Genomic DNA, 23,609 nt, shown 5'->3' on the forward strand with positions numbered 1-23,609 from the left:
CCCCCCGGCTCACCTCCTCACCCCCCGCCAAAGTATAAAGCACCCCTGCTACTGCCCACCCGCTCGGCTCGTCATCCCCCCAGGCTCGCCTCCTCACCCCCAGCTGCCTGCTCACTCGCCTCCTCAGCCCCCCTCCCCCGCTGCCAGCTCATCTACCCAGCTTGCCTCCTTACCCTCAGCCACCCGCTCGCTCTCATCCTCATCCCCCTTTCCCCACCATCGGCTCACCTGCCCCCCTGCCATTGCCTGCCCGCTCTGCTCGTCATCCCCCCAGCTCGCCTACTCACCCTCCACTGCCCGCTCGCCTTCTCAGCCCCCCCCCCTGCCACCAGCTCACCTGCCTCCCTGCCACTGCCCACCCAGCTCGTCATCCCCCCGCCCCTTCGGGTCACCTACTCACCCCCCGCTACTGCTGCCACCGCCGCCAGCTCACCTGCCTGTCCGCTGCTGGCTTGCCTGCTCCCCCCGCCGTGAGCTCCTCTACCTGCCCGCTGCTGTCCTCTTACTTTCTGCCGCTGCCCCCGCCCCCTGCCACTGACTCACCCTCACTCCCCAGACTGCTACTGGCCTCTTCACCATCCTGCCCACCCACCAGCCAGCCAGCCGTCCGTCCAGTCAGCCTGCCAGCCAGCCAACCGTTGGCTTGCCCCACCCCATTGCTTGCCTACTCACCCCCCACGCAGGGCCGGCTTTAGGAAGTGCGGGGCCCAATTCGAACAGTTTCGACAGGGCCCCGGCAGGGATGACTTAAAAAAAAAAACGTAAAAAAACACGTAGGGCTTGTACTCACCGGGCGGTGCTCTGAGTCTTCGGTGGCACTTCGGCGGCAGGTTCTTCACTCACTCCAGGTCTTCAGCGGCACTGAAGGACCCGCCGCTGAAGTGCCACTGAAGACCCGAAGCGCTGCCAGGTGAGTAAAAATTAAAAAGGCACCTCTAGCCAGGGAAGGGATTCTCACTGGGTGTGGGGCCCTCTTAGGCGCGGGGCCCGATTCGGGGGAATTGGTGGAAGAGGCCTAAAGCCAGCCCTCGGGCCGCACATGCAGCCCGTGGGCCATATGTTGTGCAGGCCTGCTCTAGAGGTTTAAAAACCTTCACTCCGTTGGGATTCTGACAGCCTACTGAGCTTTTATTTTTCTCCCAAATTCCTCTAGAGGTCCTGCTGCCTTCTCTGTTCCTATAGGTCGTTTTCAGTTTTGATGATCTGAGGTCCAAGTTAGTGATTCTCAATCTTTTTTCACATGTGGACCCCTAAAATATTTTGAATGGGGGTACATACCCCTTTGGACATCTTAGACCTGGTCTGTGGATTCTCCAGGGTCTGCAGACCGCAGATGAAGAACCACTGGTCCACGTGACCTCTAGCTGCATCCCGGGAGCATCTCCTAACAAGGTCGCCAAGTACAATACATATTTTTTTTATTTCAGAGGAATACAGGCTGTTCAAGCCTGGTTCAGTTATCTGTCTCCTGCAGTGATCCACTGGCCAAAGGTAACAAGAAACAAAATAAAATATATACGAAGCCATTTATTTAATATTTAAACTTTGTCTATTTTTTAAAGATTCCCACAGAAACATTCAATTTTTAATGAAAAACCAAAAACCCTTTTGGTTTTCTTTTTCAGTAAAACAAAAATCAGTTTTTGAAGCTGAACTGTAACTGATTTTTTTTCTGAAAATGGAAAATTTTAACCATTTTTTTTTTGTTTATAGTGTCTGGTGTTGTGGTGTTTATCTGTTTTGTAAAAAACCCTGTCACAATTTTGACCACAATTAAAAATTTCAGTGGAAAACGTCAACATTTTTTGTTAAAGAAAAAGTTTAGACAAAAAATGTTGTGCAGTTGCAATATGAATATTTTGGGGAAAATCCACCTTAACCATTGCAACAGTCAACTGATGCCCTCTTCTGAAGCCCAAAGTGCCCATTTTAGTGTGCTTAGCTGTAAGTGTGATTATTTCCTATGAAGTTATAACAACACTGCTTTTCTCTAGAATCTTTCATCCACAGATCTCAAAACACTTCACAAATATTAAGTCTTACCAACACTATGAAGTAGATTTCAATATTCACATATTTACAAGTGAGTAAATTGAAGCACAGAAAGATTTAGTGACCTGTCAAGGTCACACTGAGTGAGACCAGAAACTCCAATACCCAGTCCTTTGGTTTCACCACTGGACACTGCTTTCTCCAGTTTTAAAATATCCATTTACACAAACTGGGCTCAAACTTTAGCCCCACAGCAGCCTTTTCTGTGCCACTCTGATTATGAGGTATAGCCAGCTCAAGCAACCAGCCCTGTGCTACTCCCTCCTAGCCACTGACATACGGGGGTATGGCTGGAGTATTCTGTGCTCTGATAAACAGTGGCTGGCAAATCCATGGGACAGATGCAGCCAGGGCATACTTCAGAGACAGCCAGGGTGCCCCAAAGATCAAAGCACAGAAACTAGCTCCTCTGTGGGCTCCCCAACCTTTGATGTCTCAAGTGGAGTCTGGATGCAGCAAAGGACTGGGCATCTTGATCTTTTTTTAAGGAAGTGCTATCACTGCTCCTGGGATCCTTGGTAAATATTAGTAGTAGGAAAAAGGCTAGTGGGTATAAAGCATGACTGAACTCTTGTTTTCCCCTGACCCTTCCTGTTCTACATAAGTAAAGGTCAGGCATCCAGATACATTCTAAGGGATACCAAAAAAACTGAAAAGCATGCTGGACACTTTGCCTTCTTTGAACACTGTATACACTCATATAAAGAGGGTTCTAAAGTGTCATTTATCTTGTCTGATACTCAGGCATTTGGGAACCCCGTCCACACATTCCACAGCCCAACCGCACCTTCAGGTGACCAGAAGAGCTGTAGGCAGAGATGCAGTTCTTCCCGCTAGGGGCCACTTTGGCACCTGCTCTGCAAGCTCCCTCCCCTTCACTGCTCCCTCTGCTGGATTTCAGAAGGGAAAGACCAACCAGGAGCAGTGGACAGCAGTAGATGATAGAGGACACAAGTAGAGAAAGCAGTGGCAGTAGATGGTGGGGACACAACGTAAAGATGCTCACTGCTGGTCCCAGGCTCTGGCCTCTCACTAAGTCCCACAGAAATCCCAGCTACCAAGCCCCAAGCAGGCCCACAGTACCTCCCAGACAGCATTCATAAACCACAGCCCCCTAATTCCTGACGCCCTTGCATCCAGCCAATCCCAGAAATCTCAGCACTATTCAGACACCCAATATCCTACCCAAGCATCCTCAAACACCCCAAAACACATGCACCCACCTAACCCAGCAACCCCAAACAACTTCTAGCATCCACCTACCTACCCCAGCACCCCTAAACACGCTGGTACCTATTCACCCACATAGAGCGGTCACATTTTTGTTATCTCCATATTCTACCACTGCCACTTCATGGGGCAGAGGCACTGGCTATCAGCAGAAGTTTATGGTAATATATATGCAAATTATTAACAGATCTGCAAATTAGTTCATTAAATTTATATAAAATATCACACATGGAGCTGCACAACACTTGAGACTTGTGTATAAATAGGGTCCTACCAAACTCACAGTCCATTTTGGTCAATTTCACCCTCATAAGATTTTTAAAATAGTAAATTTCATGATTTCAGCTATTTAAATCTGAAATGTCATGGTGTTGTAATTGTAGGGGTCCGGACCCAAAAAGGAGTGTGGGGGGTAGAGGTTGCAAGGTTATTGCAGGAGTGTGTGTGTTGTATTGTAAGGGTTGCAGTACTGTTACTGTTACATCTGCACTGCTTCTGGCAGTGGTGCTGCCTTCAGACCTGGGCACCTGGCCATCAGTCACCGCTCTCGGGCCACTGAACTCTGAAGGCAGCGCAGAAGTAAGGGTGGCAATACCACGACCCCCTAAAATAACCTTGTGACCCCCTACAGCTCCCTTTTGGGAAGAACCCCCAATTTGAGAAATGCTGGTAACCCCTGTGAAATCTGCATAGTATAGGATAAAAGCACACAAAAGACCAGATTTCACAGTCCATTACATGTTTTTCATGCCCGGGAATTTGGTAGGCCCTATGTATAAATATAACTGAACTAGCAGTCTATGCAACTATGACATGGGTCCATAAAAGCTGATTATTTTTTTGAAACACAGGATAATAAAATGTCTTAATTTCCTTCACACACTAGTATTTCCTGTAATTTCACTCACCAAGGTCATGTACACACCCAAAAGCTTGTTTTTAAAGATGCATTTATTTACTGTCTGTTGTTTGGATGGGATTTACAGTATCAAAAGTTAAATTGACTTAAGATGTGGTTCCACTGAGGCCTCTTAAGTCCATAAACTAGTTGCTTAATGCTGAGTATTTCCTATAGGCTATTTTATCCTAGTGCCAGAGTTGTTGTTAGTAGTTTTTTTTAAATCACATACTTGCAGTTATATAATGTTGACTGTTACAGAACAGCTGCAGGTTTGTTCTAAACTGCCCACAATAAAATGGGGGCAATGGGACTTAAAGGTCTGAGTTTCAAATAGGGTTCAATCTAGTTCACCATCCCTACTAAAAGCAAAAGGTTTATTAACCTCAAGGCTGTGATTTACTATTAATGGGTGTACAAATTTTGAAAAATCTCAGGAGATCTGTAAACTGCAGATGTAACCATAGATTAATGCCCATAATCCCTGGTAAAAGCTCTGCCCTAACACTTTGGCTATAAGTAACACAAATACTTTCTCTTACTAATATTCGTAATATTGCTTCCATTGTATTTTGTGGTACTTTGGTGATTTTTAGTCATTCTCATGCTGGTTTGAATCTAAACATCTTGATGATTTAACTCAGCAGGTTTTCATTGCCAGACTGCAGCAGTTTTATTTTATTTTATTGTATTACACGCATAAACACCCCCCCCCATGCTTCCTATAAATCTGTAAGAAATGCAAAAGAAAAAGAAAAGAAATTGACTTAACTGTTCAAGATTTTCCCACCGCCGTGGATCCTTTTGGAAATTTTTATCCATTGTCAAGTATTTGACAATAGATCATTGTGCTACTGATCTAGCATCACATCTGCTACTCCACATTTGCCAAGACTACTTTGGGGGGAGAGGCGTGTTCTGTTTCTTTTTCCCCTTGACTACATCAGATGTAACTTACTCTTTCTTCCTACATTGAAAAGTTGCCAGTTTTCAAGTGTCTCTCGTTAACTTTTAAAACCTATGCTCTGCTAAAGAGCAGTTATTACTTTTTTCCTGGAACTGATTGAAACTGCCATGTCCACATAAAGGCACAAAATCCTAATAACCACTCAAGACAGATTGGGAAACAAACGCTAAACATGACACATTAAATCAAATCTTTGTGCGCAAGAGGTTTAAGATGTAGATTCCAGTTTGTGCTCTTAAAAAGTTGAATATCAAAAGCTGTTTAAAAAAATTACATGTAAGAGTCCAAAACAGGAGAAAACGTATAATGTAGATGCTGTTTTAAAGGAGGCAGTTTTCCAGAGTAGTTTAAACAGAGTACAGAATGTCAGGACTTTTGTTCCTTGTCCTTGGGCAATTCACTCAAATTCTCTGCGCTTCAGCAGTTTAACCATCTGTACTTAAGTAGTTCACAAGGTTGTTGTGAGGCTTAATTAATTAATATTCATATTATCTTTGGAGATCCTTGAATGAAAGGTGCTAAATATAAAGTATTTGTATTAGTAAAATATAATTAGCATATAATTTTAACATAATTTGAAACAATCAGATTCTCAGAACTCCAAGGTGCAAAATTCCTGGTTTTTCTTCAAGAGTGACACTAAAACCCATCTTGAAAGAGCTAGTCCCCCTGAAACTGCTATTTACAGAATCCTTTACTGCCTTTTCATTTGTGAACCAAATTGCTTCAAGGCATTTGTTTTTACTAAGAACCAAAGGCCAGATTTTTGTCTTCAAATGTAACTTCAGAGTAACATTATTGACATCAATGTACCTGAGATCAGAATTTGGTACTAAATCCAAGAATGAAGTTTAAAAGCTAACCTCTTTTAGAAGTATCCATGCACAATAAAATATCTTACATTTTTAAACCATCATTTATAGGTTGTAAGTTTCACTCCAATATATTGTTTCCCCGCTGCTATACTGTGCTAAGTAAAACAGGAAAGCTCCTTCCTGTAGCAATCCTTTTTCTGACTTAATGCTTGGTAAAAAAAGACTGAACAGGGGAACCTACAGGCCAAATTCTGTGCTCAGTTACATCTATGTAACCCCAGTGCAACTGAGCATAGAATTTGGCCTGATATCTCCACTCTGGGCTCAAGGATTTGTGATCATAATACTGAATGGGTAGGGAAAAGGGCTGGAACATAACATTCTAATTAAATCTGATCCAACTAATTAGTATTCAGTACAGCAGCACTTGCTGCTCAGGTTTTTAATCTATCATTGCCCAGCTCATGCTGGAGTTTGAATTTTAAAATGTGATCCCAGCACAAGTAAGAAGTCTCTGAAATGGAAGAAATCTGAGGAGCATCTCATCAGATTGATGGAGATGTGACTCCCAAGCAAACAGATGAAGACCACACGCTGATTCATACCCACTGAATGCAGTCAGCCAACCAACGTAGTTAGTGAATATTGCTAGTCTTCTAACTTACTTGGTAGTGTGATACCATGTTAGGTAGACTAAGCTCAACATTTAGATTTTATGAAATAATTTTTAATTTAATTTTTACATATAGATTTTTTTTTAATTTTATCGAATGAGAAATATTCCTCAGCACCATTTGAAGGACAGACACAGCAACGCTGAGACAGAAAGGAAAACTGAGTTTAAAGAAACAGAGCAGGTCAGTGTTATTGTCCAAGCGGAGAGCACACAGAAAGCAAATAGCATAAACATAAATGGAAAAATAAATAGACTTTTTTTAACATATGAGGGACAGTTCCTCACCTGGTATAAATCAGCTGAGATCTGGCCCTCATTTTTTTTAAATGTCTAACTGTTCTTACTAACACAGATAAGCATATGATATTATTTATCCCATTAAAGTCTGAGTTCTCCATTACAAATTCTAATGTGCTTGTAAATGTCCGTGCATGTATTTGCATCTACGAATGACTTGAGCTCTCTGTACTACTGAGGCTTTGTGTAACCAGTGCCACAAGATATATCAATGCCAGCGAGAGAGGAATTTTTGGTACTTTATCTCCAAACTCAGCAAAGTGTGGATCATTCATCCATTTTCCTTCCCCAGTTCCCAGGCTGCCTCATCTCTCTTTTCTTCTTTCTAAGACAATCCATCTCTATTTACTTCCTTCCTGCTAGGGTGAAGAAGAATCTACACTTCTGGAGATGCAGTCTTAGGCCAGTCTTCTGTCCAGATACCATCTTCCTGCAACCAACACTTTGGGGACAAAGTCTTGGAATGTGAGGTTCTTCTGGGCCAGCCAGTCCCTCTCAGATACTTTAATTACAAAGATGGGCTCCTGTAGGGCAAGGGTCTTCTGGCCAGATAACATCTTCATATAGCAGAATTTCCCCCAGAAACAGAAATATGCACTATAATAGTTGACTGTCCAATTTATATCTAAAGCCTCCTTTCTGAGAGAAAGAAGAGATGCAAGAAATGTGAATTTTATTTCAAAAGAACACCAGAGAGATTGCAGATAACAAAGGAAAGGGTGTGCAAAGTGAGTCCCTCAAAAGGAGTACCCTGAAAGTGAACTTTAGGAGATGTTACATGTCACATTTCTCTCATTGATATCTTGTAAAGAAGAGAGATAAGATGCTTTGTAAACACAAGGACAAAAACTTGTACATTATGTGTTCTTGGAGATTTATCTTGTTTTTATTCTCTAGCACAGTCACTGGCAGCATGGACTAAATATAAATAGCAGAACACCAGTGACAGTACACTTTTGCCTGTATTCTCTGACCAGGTGGTTGCCCTGCCAGACATCATTTCTCAAATTATTAAAGGGATCCCAAATAGTTACATAATGTAGCTCTACCCCACACTTACAGGAGCATATACGTATGCATGAACTTTACATGAACAGATTTTATTTCTGGAAAGTTGTCTGAGAAATTGAGTATCTAAATAGTTGTGCTGGTGGTCTCAAACCATAAAATTATTAGGCTTGGAAGGAATCTTTGCTGGGTCAACCTAATCCATTAACCTGCTTCTTGGCAGGGGTGATCTCACTATCCCTAAACTATCCCCAAAAGATAGGTGTCAAGTCTAGCCTTGAGTATCTCCAGTGATGGCACTGGCAAAATCCCTTGGAAATTTACTGCATTTCCTAACTATTCTAATAGTTGTGCTATTTTTCCTAAATCTTCTCTGCTGCAGCTCACTCTGTCCTCACTGATTAATGAGAATAATTGATCCTTGTCCTCTTTACTTTATGCATTTATAGAGGTTATGTTTTCCCTCCATCTTCTTTTGTTCTAGACTGAACATGGGGACTTCAGTAACACAGTCAGAGGGTCTATTACAGGAGCGAGTGGGTGAAGTTCTGTGGCCTGAAATATGAAGGAGGTCAGACTAAATGATCATGATGGTCCCTTCTGACCTTAAAGTCTATGCGTCTATGACTGGCAGCTCCCTTGAACTTTCCAAAGAGATTTAAATGGTTAGTGATCTGTACTATAGCTCTCTACCACACTTATGAACAGGGATTTCACTATTCCTCCTCATAAATTAGCAACATACAAGATGTTCACATGTTTTCTTATTTACCATGCCATGGTGAAATTTCAGATTGCATAATCCCATGTTCACAGATTACTTACTGTAGTTATTCTACTTTGTGCTTTGATTCTGTTAGTTCTGTCAACTGAAGTAAGTTTGTGTCTAGTCCATACTTATATCAAAATGTTGCTTATCGCATGCAAGATACCATATACAAATAAGGCTGTTAAATGCAAGGGCCTACATTTAGAAACAAAGAATACAGACTACGTTTATATGATGGGGAACTGTGCCTTGGAAAGCAATGACTCTGAAAAGGAATATAATGGTCACTGTGGATAATCAGCTGAACATGAGCTAGCAGTGTGATGGCATGGAAAAGAAAAATAGCACGAACCTATGATGAGACCACTAACTATTTCCAGTTTTGGTATTCACATTTTAAAGAGAAATTTGAAAAAACTGTTAATAAGAACAGTTAAACATTTTAAAAACCTGAGGGTCAGATCCCATCTGATTAAAAAATAATAAGACTTCCCTAATGAGAGACTTAAAGGAGTGCAATTTATTTAGTTTATCAAAGAGACATTCAAGATGCAGCATGATCACAATCTATCTATAGTTACCTTGATAGGGAAAAGATACAAAATTTAGTAGACATAACAAGATCCAAATGCTGGATGCTGAAGTCAACAATGTTAAAAGCGGAAATGAGATACAAATTTTTAATAGTAACGACAGATTACTAAGGGATGTTTCAAATTCTCCATCACTAGAGTCTTTGGATCAGATGCTTTCTATAACATAAATTCCAATCCAATCACAAATTCTTAGGCTAGAAGCAGAATCACCAGGTGAAATTCTATGGCCTATATTATGCAGGTCTGACCAGATCATAATAGTTCATTAAAATCCACATTATATAATTTACATCTGTTTTGATATAGGACCAGTTACTTGTAGGTTTTATGAAAGTCTAAATTTTTGAGCTGTGAACTAGTCTAGACTGAAATAATTTTTTCATGGAAGTTTATGAAAAATGTCTCTTGTTTTCATACCCCATTAGTTATTTTATATACCTCAATACTCAGTGGAGTTAAATCAGTGGAAGGTCTGCCTAAGTTAGATTTCAGTATTTGGCCTTTCACAGGAACAAATCTACAATATATTTGAGAAACTTGTTTTCTTCTAATTATTCATTTTGTTTTCCTCTGCTGCTCTAGGTTTTTTATCTTTTGGGGATGGAGGACAGGGTCTTATCTTAGCTCATTTATTGCTTGCTCTGCTACCCTCATTTAATATGTTCATTAACTATACCTGAGTTATTTCTTCCCTTAAGTGTGAAAATACAAGATTTCCTGCTTCCTTTTTCTTACTTTTTTCAAAAACAGAGTTTCACAGACTTTCTCTCCATTTCTATTCTTCTCAGACTGTTACATTTCTCTCTTAACGCTTGTCCCTTAGATTTTATATGCTGCAGGTTGGCAATCACATATTTCTATTATTAGAAAGGCTTTCCATCTTCTTGAATGAACACTCCAGGCGATTGAATTTGTGTCTTAACCTTATTAATGTCAAGTTCTATAGTCTCTGTGGTGACTGTAAGATAAATTAAACCACTTTTTTGTTTAAAATTGGATTATATGCTAAGTACCTGTTAGTGATGGGAGTTCTTAAAAAAAAGCCAGGTCCCAATGCTGTAGTAATTTATTAAACATAATAGGAAAAAATTGGCTTCCATTGTTTGAAATCAGATCAAAGTATTAAAAGTGTGTCATTGCAAAAGGTTGAGGCCTATTAAAATGTTATAGTTTTGCTTCCTTTACTTAATGTTATTAGTATTTTCCACTTGAAGTTGCCAGATAATAACTAACATCTACAGTGCACAGTAAACATCCTGCCTTTGGTGTCATAGCGTCTGTAGAAAATATACTCCACCTTCAAAAAACTCGCTAAGCACAAGACCATAGTCCCAGTCGGAGGATCAGCCATTTTGTAGCTATAGTGATAAAACAAGTGTTACCACAATGGAACAGGTGCAGCCCAGAAGCATTCCTTTCCCTAGACAGCCAGACAGAAATTATAAACTGTGCCTCATTGTGTCTCGTCGCTCCTAAATCTGGTGGTGTTGTCAGTCAAGAAGAACTGGGATGGATTTCAAAGGCAAACAATTAATAGGCTACAGTCTAACAGTTGGGATTTTTCTCCCCCGACCCACTTTTAAAAAAAAAGCACAACACATTTTCCCCTCCTCTTTAATTCAAACCTGGCTTCAACTTCTTTTTTCCCAGCTCACATACTGTTCCCTGTGGTCAGTAAATAATTTTGATGAGTGTTCTCCCTAAAGTGCAAGTCAATGAGTGAGTGGAGAGGTATGACAGATATCCTGCCAACCAGCTGAGCAGCATACACTTGGATATGTTTCTAACTTAACTTCCAAACTATAGGAAGCGACAGCTTGACATTTGAAGAGATTATTATTTCCACGGTGATAGGAAAGTTCATCAGCGTATGTGCTCAAAGCTGCAGGACATCAGAGGCACACTGGTCTGAGTCATTTTCATGGCCTTTGCCCTATGATGATGAAGCCAATTCCCATCTCCATCTGGACGGCCTCAGTGCGATTAAACTTCATCTGACTGCGCTTGCTGCGAGCACTATTTGTCATTGTTCGCAAAGGTTCCAGTCTGTAGGTTCTGCATTATCTGTTTTGTTACTGTACTATACGGATGTATAGGTGACACCAGAAATGAGACATTTAATGCATTTTCTCACCCTGTGTTCACCTCACACATATCAGCTATGCATACAAGTATTAGGATAGGTTATGAGGATCATGTTGCAAGTCAGTGTGATCAGTGAATGAATTTAACGGTGATGTTAATTTTCTATAGAGTAGGCAAGAGGTGGCTGTAGAGCAGCTGCTGCCTTCAGAAAGTGGGATGGCAAGAGAATCTATATGAAACATATTTTTTACTAATACACTACATTTTTAGCCAATATATGTATGTTATGTGTAGTATTAATGCCATTAATACTTATTAATGCACATTAATACCACGCGCATTAATAAGTATTATGCACATGGTATTAATATGATATTCATTACATATGTGTTGGGAGTTATGTTAACTGAATGTATAACACTCACCACCCATGTCAAGTATCCCACAACACTTTGCAAAGCTGAAGTCAGCTTTGGCAATAGAAAATTGGAAGCCTGTCAAAAACTAGATTCAGGAATAGTCTGTCCTAGCATAAGTTGGGATGTACCTCTATGCCCAACTAGTTTAGAGTGTGATATCCAAAACAAAGGCAAGAAAAGGCACACCATGGTATTAGGAAAAGAAAGTAAAAAGTTGGTGAATTTTAGTTCAGTGTGACCTATACAGTGCTTTCTGACAAACAATCATGATCTAAATACAGGTAGTTCTGGGCATATATCTGTGGAAGCAAACCTATTGTGTAAGGTGAATACAGCAAGAGCTTCATGGAATGATGTATGTATGTCTTCTTTTAGTGTACTGATTATTTTAGTTAATAAACGTGACTAATCTAGGTCATTTGGTCTCTTGAACATTTTTAATATTGAACCACGAGTATTAGTCACACACAGCGGCAGCTCCAGACACCAGAGAACCAAGTGCGTGCCTGGGGCAGCAAGCCACGGGGGGCAACCTGCCAGTCGCCGTGAGGGCGGCAGTCAGGCTGCCTTCTGCGGCATACCTGTGGGAGGTCCGCCGGTTCCGTGGCTTCGGCGGCAATTTGGCGGCAGGTACGCCGAAGGCACAGGACCGGTGGACCTCCCGCAGGCATGCCGCCAAAAGCAGCCTGACTGCCGTGCCTGGGGAGGAAAAATACATAGAGCCGCCCCTGGTCACACAATTCACATACTTTTAGCAATACATTTACAATATACTCCAGTTTATCCAAAACCCTATTATCCAAACCTCCGCATTGTCTGAATCCCTTCCTTGTCCCCACTCCTAAAACAACTGCTAGTGGTCAATCTCTCAGTTAGGCATCCAGCATGCAATCCCCGCAGTGAAGTACCCTGCTGATAGTGTGCACCCCGCTCCCCAGCAAAATACTCTGTCACCCATGTCCAGCTGCCTGCATGCACATCCCTCCCTTCTGCTCCCTCACCTCCTCTCTAGCTCTGGCCCTGGCTGATGCAACACAAAGATACGCAGCTCCCTCTTGAGTGTGGCCTCACTGCTGCTTCCCAGGAGGCCTGCAGGAGCCTGTGCTGGGGCACACACACCAAGCCAAGCAGCAGCAGGAGCAGCACAGGTACTAGGGAGTCTGCTGCCTTGCTGTTACTGTGCATGCATAGTGACAACCGTGACGTCTATACTCTCTCCAGCAATTTGAGTGCAAGGGAGAGTGCTGGAGGGACTGGGGAAAGAGGCAGCCCTCTCGATTATTCGAACGCCTGATTTTTTGAATAAAATCCATGTCCCCCATGTTATTCAAATAAATGGGAGTATATTGCATATATGCACTTTCATCCCATGATTACAAATCCTTTTACAAATAATTAAGCTTCACAAGCCCCTGTGAGATAGGGAGCTATTATTATAGGGAAAATGAGACAGAGAAAACAATTCGCACAAGGCCATATAAAGAGGAAAAAAAAAACAGGAATCCTGACTCAGGGCTGTGCTCTAAGCACTGGACTACATTTCCACTGTATCAAGTATGCAGTGCTACAACAGTTGGAAATGTATGGACTGTAGCTGGCAGATAGGGGAGAAGCCAGCAAAGGGTTTAATGCTCACCAGCTTCAGTATCCTTTATTCAGCACCACTGTGATGCAGTTTTCAACATCCTAGATAAGAAAGGATGGATGAAAAACCAACAAGTGTCAGAAAGGGAATATTGGCTAACCACAATTTGAAGTCATTTGTAATGGGTATTTTGAATAATTGAGATTAAGGTCGTGTTCTTTGTTAATTAATTTAAAAAACTTGCAGTGAGCAATCAGCCACCTGCTATAAATTACAGGCAACTGATAAGTTACCATTTGCGACTGTGGTAAACGCCCCTTTGCAGAAAAATAAAAGTTGTCCATAAACCAGCTTTTTTCCAGTGTTGGACGATATTGAAAAGTTTCCAAACAGATTTTTAACAGATTTCTTTAAAATTTAGCCCCTCAAAAAGCCTCCCCAAAGAGCAGATAGAGTCCAAGAGAGTGAATTCAATTCTCCATCTATCAGACTGTAATTCCTCACTGGATGTAATTTTAATATTAGAAGAATATTAACGTGTATACTTCAAGCCTGTTCTTTTTAATCTTAATGAGTTTTGATTTTACACACTGTGGAATCTTATCCAGTATAGCTTTCAAAACCGAAAGGAATAAGGTCAGAGCATTTAGAATATACAGTGGGGTCTTATCCAGCGTGTGACCTGATGTTTCCAACTAGTATATTGTGTTAAAGAGAGGGAAAATGACTTGTTTAAAATGAAGTATTTTTCTAGATCTTGACAAAAAGCTAACTCTGGTGACCTGTCAATAAAGGTGAAAAGGTTAACACAGTAATTTGGAAATTATTAGGCTTAAATCAGACCAAACAGTCTATCATTGTTTGTTCCCAGATTCCTCTAGCATTTCTTATAATTCCTTGGAGGTCACTTGTGGAGAGACGAGACCCTATTTACTCAGTGTCAATTATTTTTCTGCCTTTATAGTAGCTCTCCATGTATATAAAATATGGACTATCCTTTTGTTCCACCTCCCCACCCCCTGTTACTAAGGACGGGTGCCAGAGTGGGCTCCTGTTCATGAAAAATAGAGACTTGAAGAATACAGATATGTTCCAAGCATAGATCACTGGACTGAATCACCTTCTGGAATATAATTCCCCTTGGAATACCCCTCCCAACTTTTTGTGAGTGTTCTGTGGCTGTGTCCCTGCCCTCATCCATGCCGCTAAGCAGGCAGACTAATTTAGAGAATCAAATGCAGTCCTAGTGTAAGCCAGTAAAACTACATTAACTTTACTGAAGTTCACCCTCTTATACCAGGGATGGATTTGGCCTATAGTATGCTCTGAATTGGTCTTAATCACCCAATATAGGGTGTTGATAAGGCAGACCAAAAGGCCTGGGAGTATGGTTTAGATATTAGAAGTGGAGAGATGAGATATCAGTACTCTTGAAATCTTTCCCAACTCTTTCATTGACTAGTAGTGCAACCTTAAAAATAATTCACTTCCCTTCGCCTCTTTTTTACTTTTCTCTCTTAGGGGTTGTGAAGTGTAATAAATATTTACCAAGTATTTTGTGACCTTTGGCTAAATGGTGCTACCATAAATAAGTGTAAAGGATATTGGTCCCAAAGTGACGGCTACATATACAAAAAAATCAAGAGTGGAACTTGGAAATGGATCACAACAGTATTATTAATAGGAAAATTTCCCCCCTTCCATACTTTCAGTAGATTACTCCAAATCCATGCTATGTCATATTCTTTTCTTTTCAGGGTGTACTTATTTTTGTAACTTCAGGAGATGAAGCCAAGAATGATTTACTGAACTGGTCCAACAGAAAGTTTAATCCTGCCTTTAATAGGAGTTCTGTTGCAGTCAGGGGCCTTTATGCTCTTTCCTTATAATTTAATGTCATGCTACATTTAATTCAAAGTAATAGTTCACCACAGATAGACAATTAAAGTAGTGTTTATCTGATATAAAAAAAAGCACATTTGTAAAAGATCAAATATCCTCAAGAAATTAGTAGTTTACATTAAGAATCTACTCTTTACAAGACTTCTGCACATAATTCACAGCCAAACAAATATATGATTTACAATTTATCAATGTTATAAAAAAAGGCAATCTGCATGAATAAAAGTATTACTGAACATTTTCAACAGAGCATCCTGTAAGTACTGCTATGCCATTGGGATTCAAATCTTTTCAGTGCACAGCCTTCCTTCACGTTTTATACACCACAGTTGTTTTTCAGTGTCCACTGCAGGCCGATTTTTTGTGATGCTAGTTTGATATATTTTTGTTAGGTTTCTTAGTGTTATATTGTTTCTGATGTCACTCAGACTGCTTGTTATTTCACTTCCTTCTGCTGAGATAATACATGTTAGGATGGGGGAGGAATTAAAATCTGTTTTGATTAAGGTGTGGTCCTGAGAGACACATCAGTCCACCAAGATTTACATAGAAGTGCAAGGAGAGAGCCTGTGTGTAATTATACTTTTTTTCCATAAAACAGTGGCCTGGAAAGAAAAAAAGGAATTAAGCCACTGCAAATATCATTCTTTCGAGTGGGTCCTGTATACTCTGCAGCACAATGGGACCAAATTCTGCAGCAAGAACACCCGAGTTCTGTAGCAAGAAACCCTATATCTTTCTGCAGTGTTGATTTACTATATCTCCATTAAATACCTTTCAGTCACATCCTCCTGCCCTGAACATACACCTCCTGACACACAAATCCGAAAACACTAATGTAAAATTCTTCAGTGACTATTTTCAGCACTGATTATTTCAGACAACAGATTTTTTTCTGCTATGTTCTCCTGCTGCATTGGCAGTCATGATATTGTCCAGCCACCCTGTCTCAGGACCTATTTTTCCATCATCTGCGTGAGAGAAAAAGCCAGATTTCAGTGGCTCAGCTTCTCAGCACCTGGCTGCTGTGCTGTTCTCCAGATAGCCTAGCTAGTTAGCCTACACTTCTGGTTCCTCCTGCTTCCTGGCTGTGAGCCAGATCTTGGCTCTAGTTCCATGATTCCGTGCTGGCTGGCTCCATGGACTAGAGCAGGGAGAATGCACTGTCAACCAATTAACTCTTCCTTGTGGGAAAGCTGAGGGGCATGAGACCTCCACAGAGTGGCATAGTAGGAAGATAGAAAACAAAATGTCAGGTGCCAGCTGCAGCAAAATGGTGAATTCTATGGCAAAAATGCTGCATTTCACAGCATCTTGGAAAAATGCTAAATTCCATGGCAGCAGAACCAGAGTCCAGGGGACCCTGACTGAGATGAAGGAAGTTTACACATCTCACAGCTATCATTGCATTCTCTCTGCAGGCTCAGGCATCACTCCACTCTTTTATGTTCAGTTATGTCTCCACTGTTTCTCTGTAGCCCTAGTGGTCTAGAAGCTATTTTTTTTTTTAAACAAAGCTGATGTTTTAGAGCACAATTATGCAGGAAGAGAAGAACTCTGTAGTCACAGATCATAGAACATATGGTGCCCTGGTTTGTGAACTACTAGTTCGGGGTAGTTCCTTTGAGAGCCTGTTGCATAGCCAGTAAGCCTGACATTTCACATAATGATCACAATGCAGTGTTATTAAATGCATTCCTCACCAAAGTGAGGAACTAAGAATGATGTCTTGAGGTAGTCTATCCATAAAAAGGAACTGTGTGAGCTTTCCTATGCAGCTCTGCCAGTGCACTTCTATCGTCACCTGCAACCTCAGATATTCCTGTACTTAGCTGGTGCTGAGAAGAGATTGCCAGTCTTGTTGCACTATGTGGTAGTTTTGTGACGTAACAGAAAATGTCTCCTGGGCATTGGTTTGACATCACCAGGTTGATTTCACTTGTGAAAAATGCTGGATTTGAACTCAAGTCTCCAGGAAGTGAAAGATTAAGAATGTGTTAATTCATCACACAGTTGAGTTTTTCATCAGACTAAAAATCAATAGAAGCTTCCTATTCTGAACACAAAGAGCAAAGAAGCAATTTTGGTAATTTGTCTTCTGTTAAATCAGATTATTGATTACACATTAATAAATTTCAGTTTATTAGCGTATGAGACTCAGTTATTATAACATTGCACAACAGAGTGGAGGCCTTCCAAAAATCTAAACCTAAAGACTTCTTAAATGAAAATTTGTCAACCCTGTACGTGAAACTTTGTTTATCTCAGCAAAGAATCCTGTAGCACCTTATAGACTAACAGTTTATCTCATTTGTAGAGCAATATCATTTTTAGATTTAGAATGATTTACAATTTATTCACCTGTCAAATTGACAAGTAGCAACATGCCCTTAAGAATATAAGAACAGCCATACTGGATCAGACCAAAGGTCCATCTAGCCCAGTATCCTGTCTTCCAACAGTGGCCAGTGCCAGGTGCCTCAGAGGGAATGGACAAAATAGTTTATCAAGTGATCCATTCCCTGTTGCCCATTCCCAGCTTCTGGCAAACAGAGGCTAGGGATACCATCCCTGCCCATCCTAGCTAATAGCCTTTGATGGACCTATCCTCCATGAATGTATTTTTTTCTTTTCAATCCTGTTATAGTTTTTGTCTTCACAACATCCTCTGGAAAGGAGTTCCACAGGTTGACTATGGATTGTGTGAAAAAATACTTTCTTTTGTTTGTTTTAAGCCTGTTACGTATTAATTTCATTTGGTGACCCCTAGTTCTTGTGTTGTGAGAAGGAGTAAATAACACTTTCTTATTTACTTTCTCCACACCAGTCATGATTTCATAGACCTCTATCATATCCCCCCTTAGTCGTCTCTTTTCCAAGCTGAAAAGTCCCAGTCTTATTACTCTCTCCTCATATGGCAGCCTTTCCATACCCCAATCATTTTTGTGGCCTTTTTCCAATTCCAATATTTGTTTTTCAGTTGGGATGACCACATTTGCATGCAGTATTCAAGATGTGGGTATACCATGGATTTATACAGAAAGAATATCCTATTTTCTGTCGTATTGTCCCTTTCTTAATGATTCTCAACATTTTGTTTGCTTTTTTTGACTGCTGTTGCACATTGAGTGGATGTTTTCAGAGAACTACCCATAATGACTCCAAGATCTCTTTTTTGAGTGTTAACAGCTAATTTAGACTCCATCATTTTATATATATAGTTGGGATTATGTTTTCCAATGTTCTTAATTTGTACGCAGAAACTCACAAGCCTGATTCCATTCTGTAAAAATTAATTGCTTTCTTTTTGTAACTTTGTAATTGTGTTAAGAGGCAGAAGAATGGACTTGGGAAAACAAGACAAATAACATGACAAATCCACTTTTACTGAAGTTAGTTGATCCTAAGCATTAGCTGTGTTGTGTACTTTGAGGTAGGAGATACCACCACTACCATCACCATGTAACAGTACTTTGCATTTCTATATTGTCTTCCATCAGAGGATCTCAAACCCCTTTACAAACATTCATGAATTAATCCTCACTTCTACATCTGATAAAAAAAATGTTTAACACATGGAAAGAATTTTTTTCATGTTCCCCCCCTCTATTTCCCAACCAGCTCTACTCAAACAACTGTAAGATATGTAAGTATTATATCTATCTTAGAGACCAAGACTAAATATGATTTTTCCAGGTTAGTAGTGTAGCTGAGAACAGAACCCAGATATCCTGTTTCCCTGTCCTGTTATCCATCTATTTCCAATGCACCTATCACCATAGTATCTTAGTGCCACATGATAGCAGTTGTCCTCTAGCAGCTGTGGATCCAGTGAGTGATATCTCAGTCTCTTTATGAGCCACAGCGATACCAGAGCACTGAAGCATCTCTTACAAGAGTCCTGGGAGTCTCTTCAGATACTCAATCCCTCACTGACCTAATTGTGCTAATGATGAAATGCTAATTTTCATTGTGAATTGGTAAATCTACATGACATTAGCGGGACAGTTCTTCTGCACTCTGGCTATTCTGCTAAGGCTTGTTATTCCCTCTGCTTTGATAGCTTGGGATCAGAAGTCAAACCTGAGCTACCCCTTCCAGGCTCATTGGGCTGAAAACTGCATAAGTTCACAGTGTATTAACATTGCCTGAGTCTCTCCTGACTCAGATGGAATGACTGCAGATGGAAAAGTGAAGCATTACTAGCTCTATCTTACAAATGGTACAGTGTGGCACAAAGAGGCTAAGCAACTTGATTAGAGTAGCAGGTCATCTTTAGGGGAAGGAACAGAACCCAGCAGTCCTGACTAATAGTCCCTGACTAATTAGAACACACCATTGTCTTGGAATCAAGTATATTAATAAGGCTACATACTGTCATACACACTGATTCCAGGAAGTTCAGACTCTTTCCTTTCTACGCCTCCCACACACACATACCCAACTACCGGTATTAAAAATGCTAATTTTAGTCTGAACAAGTCCCTATGGTTAATGTCAGCTGAATATTGTGGCCTATAACAGGCCGTTTAAGCATCATCACAAGAGGATGCGAATTCTCAAATGTAATAAAATGAAGCAAATGTCTTTCAGTTGAATTAAAAGGGAAAATGGCATCTAGAGGAGCAAGGCAGCCCTTCAGGCTGACCCGATTACCAAACCAACAGGGAGTTAAGACAGCAGCCAAGAGTGGAGCCCAGCCAAGAGGCGAGAAATGACGCCTGAGCTGAGGCCAGCTAAGAAGCCAGCCACACAGATCCAAAGCTGTTGGGAAAATATATTGCAGATTCTGGTGTCTTGGACCTGCAGCTACCAAGCACACCCTATATGACTGGACATGGGTGTTGGCTCAAATGCAGCAGCAAAGTGAAGAGAGTGAATGGGGGAATCAAGTTGGGCTGGAGCTACATAATAGCCCAATTGGCTTTGTCAGTACATTGCTATTTTGAAGTGTTCAAGATCTGTCTACAAAAACACAATCTCAATATTTCTCTCTGGCCGCTTAGGGATGTAGAAGGGGTTATAACAACAACAATGCACAATGAATAGGGTTTCTGGCATGTCAAGCCTTTAAAAATTTCAGGCAGATTGTGCTTCTTGATGCATAGTGTTTGAAGATAACCTATTCTATATAGGTTTTTATACCATGCTAATCACCATAGTATCTGAGAAGCTTCCAGCAGCACATTAAACCACATGACTACACATCTGTCATGTGTTTGTTCTCTCATCTTCTCCCCAACAGAAGAAGTATGTTTGGTGGAGTGTCTTGTTTTGGTAGTGTGTTTCTTTTCATTCATATCTATAGGGACAAAGCCAGACGGCTGCAAGAGGGTTCTGGCGGCCTGATATGTTAGCTCTAGAATGTTCCCGACAAGCTGAGAAGGGGTTACCTCAGATCAGTTAGGGACATCTGAATCCTATTACGTGATACCTGAGGCCTTTAAAACTCCATCCTCCAAGAAGAGAAAAGGAAAGAGAGAGAGAGAGAGAGAGAGAGATACATACACAAACACACAAGCTGCTGCCAGGTTAGTGACAGCAGGGAAATAAGCTTCTCCAGGGTGACAGGCTGTGCTCCTTTCCCTAGGGGAAACAGCCAAACCTGAGCATCTGCTAGAGGAAGGACTGACACCCCATGGCGAACAACAGGACAATGACACCCTGCCCCAGTGAGGAGGCAGGGAAAGATATCCCACTTTGGTTTTGTGTTTATAAGACTGTTTCCTTTCTGTTTGGTGGAGGATCACCCTTTAGGCCGACCCTGATGTCTACCCTGAAAATATGACTAAAGGAGCACAGAAGGGGGAAGGAAGCCCCTCGTAGAGTGGGGCTGATTTACCCCCTAGAGAAGGCAAGTCAAAGAAATATGTCTTGCACTTGGAGCAGAAGGTGGTAAGGTTTGTGATAGTCTTGAATTCTTGGGGGAGTTCATTCCACAGTCTCAGAACACTCCCAGAGAAGGTTCTATCTCCTGTATAGACTATCTTTAATCTTATTGTGTCAGGAATGTAGTTGTCAATCATGATCTTCATCCCAGAACTTTAGATGATCTTTTGGGTATCCTGGGCCCAGGCCATGGAGCGCTTTGAAGATACGGACTAAGACCTTGAACTTGATTTGATATACCGTTGGAAGTCAGTGTAGCGTGCAAAGGACAGGTCTGATATGTTCGTGGTAGCCTGTGTTGCTAGAAGAGATGATGCAGCGTTCTGTACTCAATGGAGTTGCCTAAACACTGAAGGCTTTATACCCAGATATATTGCCTTGCTGTAATCCAGCTGAGAGGTGATGAAGGCATGAATAACTAAGACCAAGTCCTAGTCCGTCTTGTTCAGGTTAAGCTTCAAACAGCTGTTTTCATCCAAGAGCTGATCTCATCCAAATATTGGGCCATCCTGGTGCTAGTGGTATGCGCCTACATGGTGAAGGATAGGTAGAGCTGTGTATCATCTACATATTGAGTCCATGTCATCTGATCATTCACCTAATGGTTGCATGCAGATGTTGAGAAGGACAGGAGAGAGAACTGATCCTTGTGGAACTCCATAATTGTGGAGTCTGGTGCTGAAGATGCAGTTTCCCATCACTACTCATTGACGTCCTTTTGGGAAGGACTTGGACCATTTTAGCACATTACCCTGGATTCCTATCACCTCTGAGTGTCACTGGGGAGAAGGATATTGGACAGACAGAATTTTTCAGCACCTCTGAAAAATCAGTTACAAGGTTCAAATCTAACCTAAATCATTCATTTTAACTTGAGGCATCAGATGTAATGGTGATTCTTTGGAAGTTTTCTCCCTAGGGCATTTTGAAAAAATATGAATGGTCACTCTCATTTTATTGTTTTTAATCATTTTACAGTTGGAGAAACTGAGGCACAGAGTGATTAAGTGATCTGACTCAGAGTGAGTAGTCCACCTGGGACTAGGACTCATTTCTCAGGACTCCAGTCCTGTTCATTAGCTACAAGGTCAACTTTCCATTTTAATTATGGACATAATGAGAACTCCTCTGTATTTGCACTGTACATGACTGACTGACTGACTATGAGGCAACAGAATAAAACTCTGCTATCCATTTAAAAATGTTGTTGATGTTTGGAGATTTCATCAAGGCTTCAATTCAGAAGGCAAGGAGTTGTGGGATAAAGAATGGCATTGGTATTCATGTAGTGGGGAGAGAACGTTTTTCTTCATATGTGTATCATTAAAACTCTGAACATTAGAACTTAGATAATTTGCATTTAATAGTCTTGCCATTAAAGTTTCCTTGTTTTTCTTTCTTAGGAGTCACAGTTAACTGTTAATCAAATATATAAGATACAGTATATTTCTGTATGTCTGAAATCAGGAAAAAAATCACACACACACACACACAGCTTTAAATTCCTCTGAAAGTCTGATCTCTTATGCTTCAGACCAAATAAAAAACAAAGGCCAAGCCAAACTCTGACAAGAACCTGCACCAAAATGAAATTGATTGTTAGGGTTGAAGGATCATAGCTGTCTAAGTCATGTTCCTTAGCAGCCACTGAAGTAATACTTGGATAAACTTATGCAACTGTTGCTTTAGCACAGAAGATTCTGAAAAATATAATTTTTCCACATTACCACTGTTTTCTTTTCACAAGCTTGATGAGATCATGACAGCACCAATCCACAGTGCCTCCTATTTGCTTCTGACAGGAGTAAGAAATATGAAAGAACAATGTACATAGCAGGATTTTGTGGAAAAGAAGAAATGCTCTTCATTTCACCACTCAGTGATATCTATACCCTTTCTCACTGAAAGGCAAATATTCAATGCTACTGGTTTATCAGGCTGTTGGGTTGTCCTTTACAGAGAGGCAACAGAGCAGGCAAGATGCTGATGGAACCTGATGTTGTTGGGAGATGTTTTTGAGTGCCAACTGGGGTGTGAGGTTTCAGAGATATTGATGACCAACTGGATCATTTGGATTGTGCTTGTTCATACATCAATAGTATGTGTGTGCATGTGCATCCTACTTTGTATGTGGAGTAGCTCAGCATTGCTTGCTGATTAGCAGTACCTCATATTATTACTTGAAAATTAGAGATAGGTCTGAAAGAAATCCCTTCAGATTTTGTGAAAGCTGAAGAAATGGTTACCAAATCTTTCATAACTCTTATTCTTCAAGATGCGTTGTACATGTCCATTCCATTGTAGAGGTGGATGCGCCTCATGGACTATTGCCAGGCAACTTTTCCCTCTGCAGTTCCCAGTTGGACAGCTCAAATGTCATCACATGCCACTGTGAGTAGGTATAAGAGAGCTGAACTGCCC

The sequence above is a fragment of the Chelonoidis abingdonii genome, chromosome 8 (assembly GCF_003597395.2).
Source record: "Chelonoidis abingdonii isolate Lonesome George chromosome 8, CheloAbing_2.0, whole genome shotgun sequence".
NCBI lineage: Eukaryota > Metazoa > Chordata > Testudines > Testudinidae > Chelonoidis > Chelonoidis abingdonii.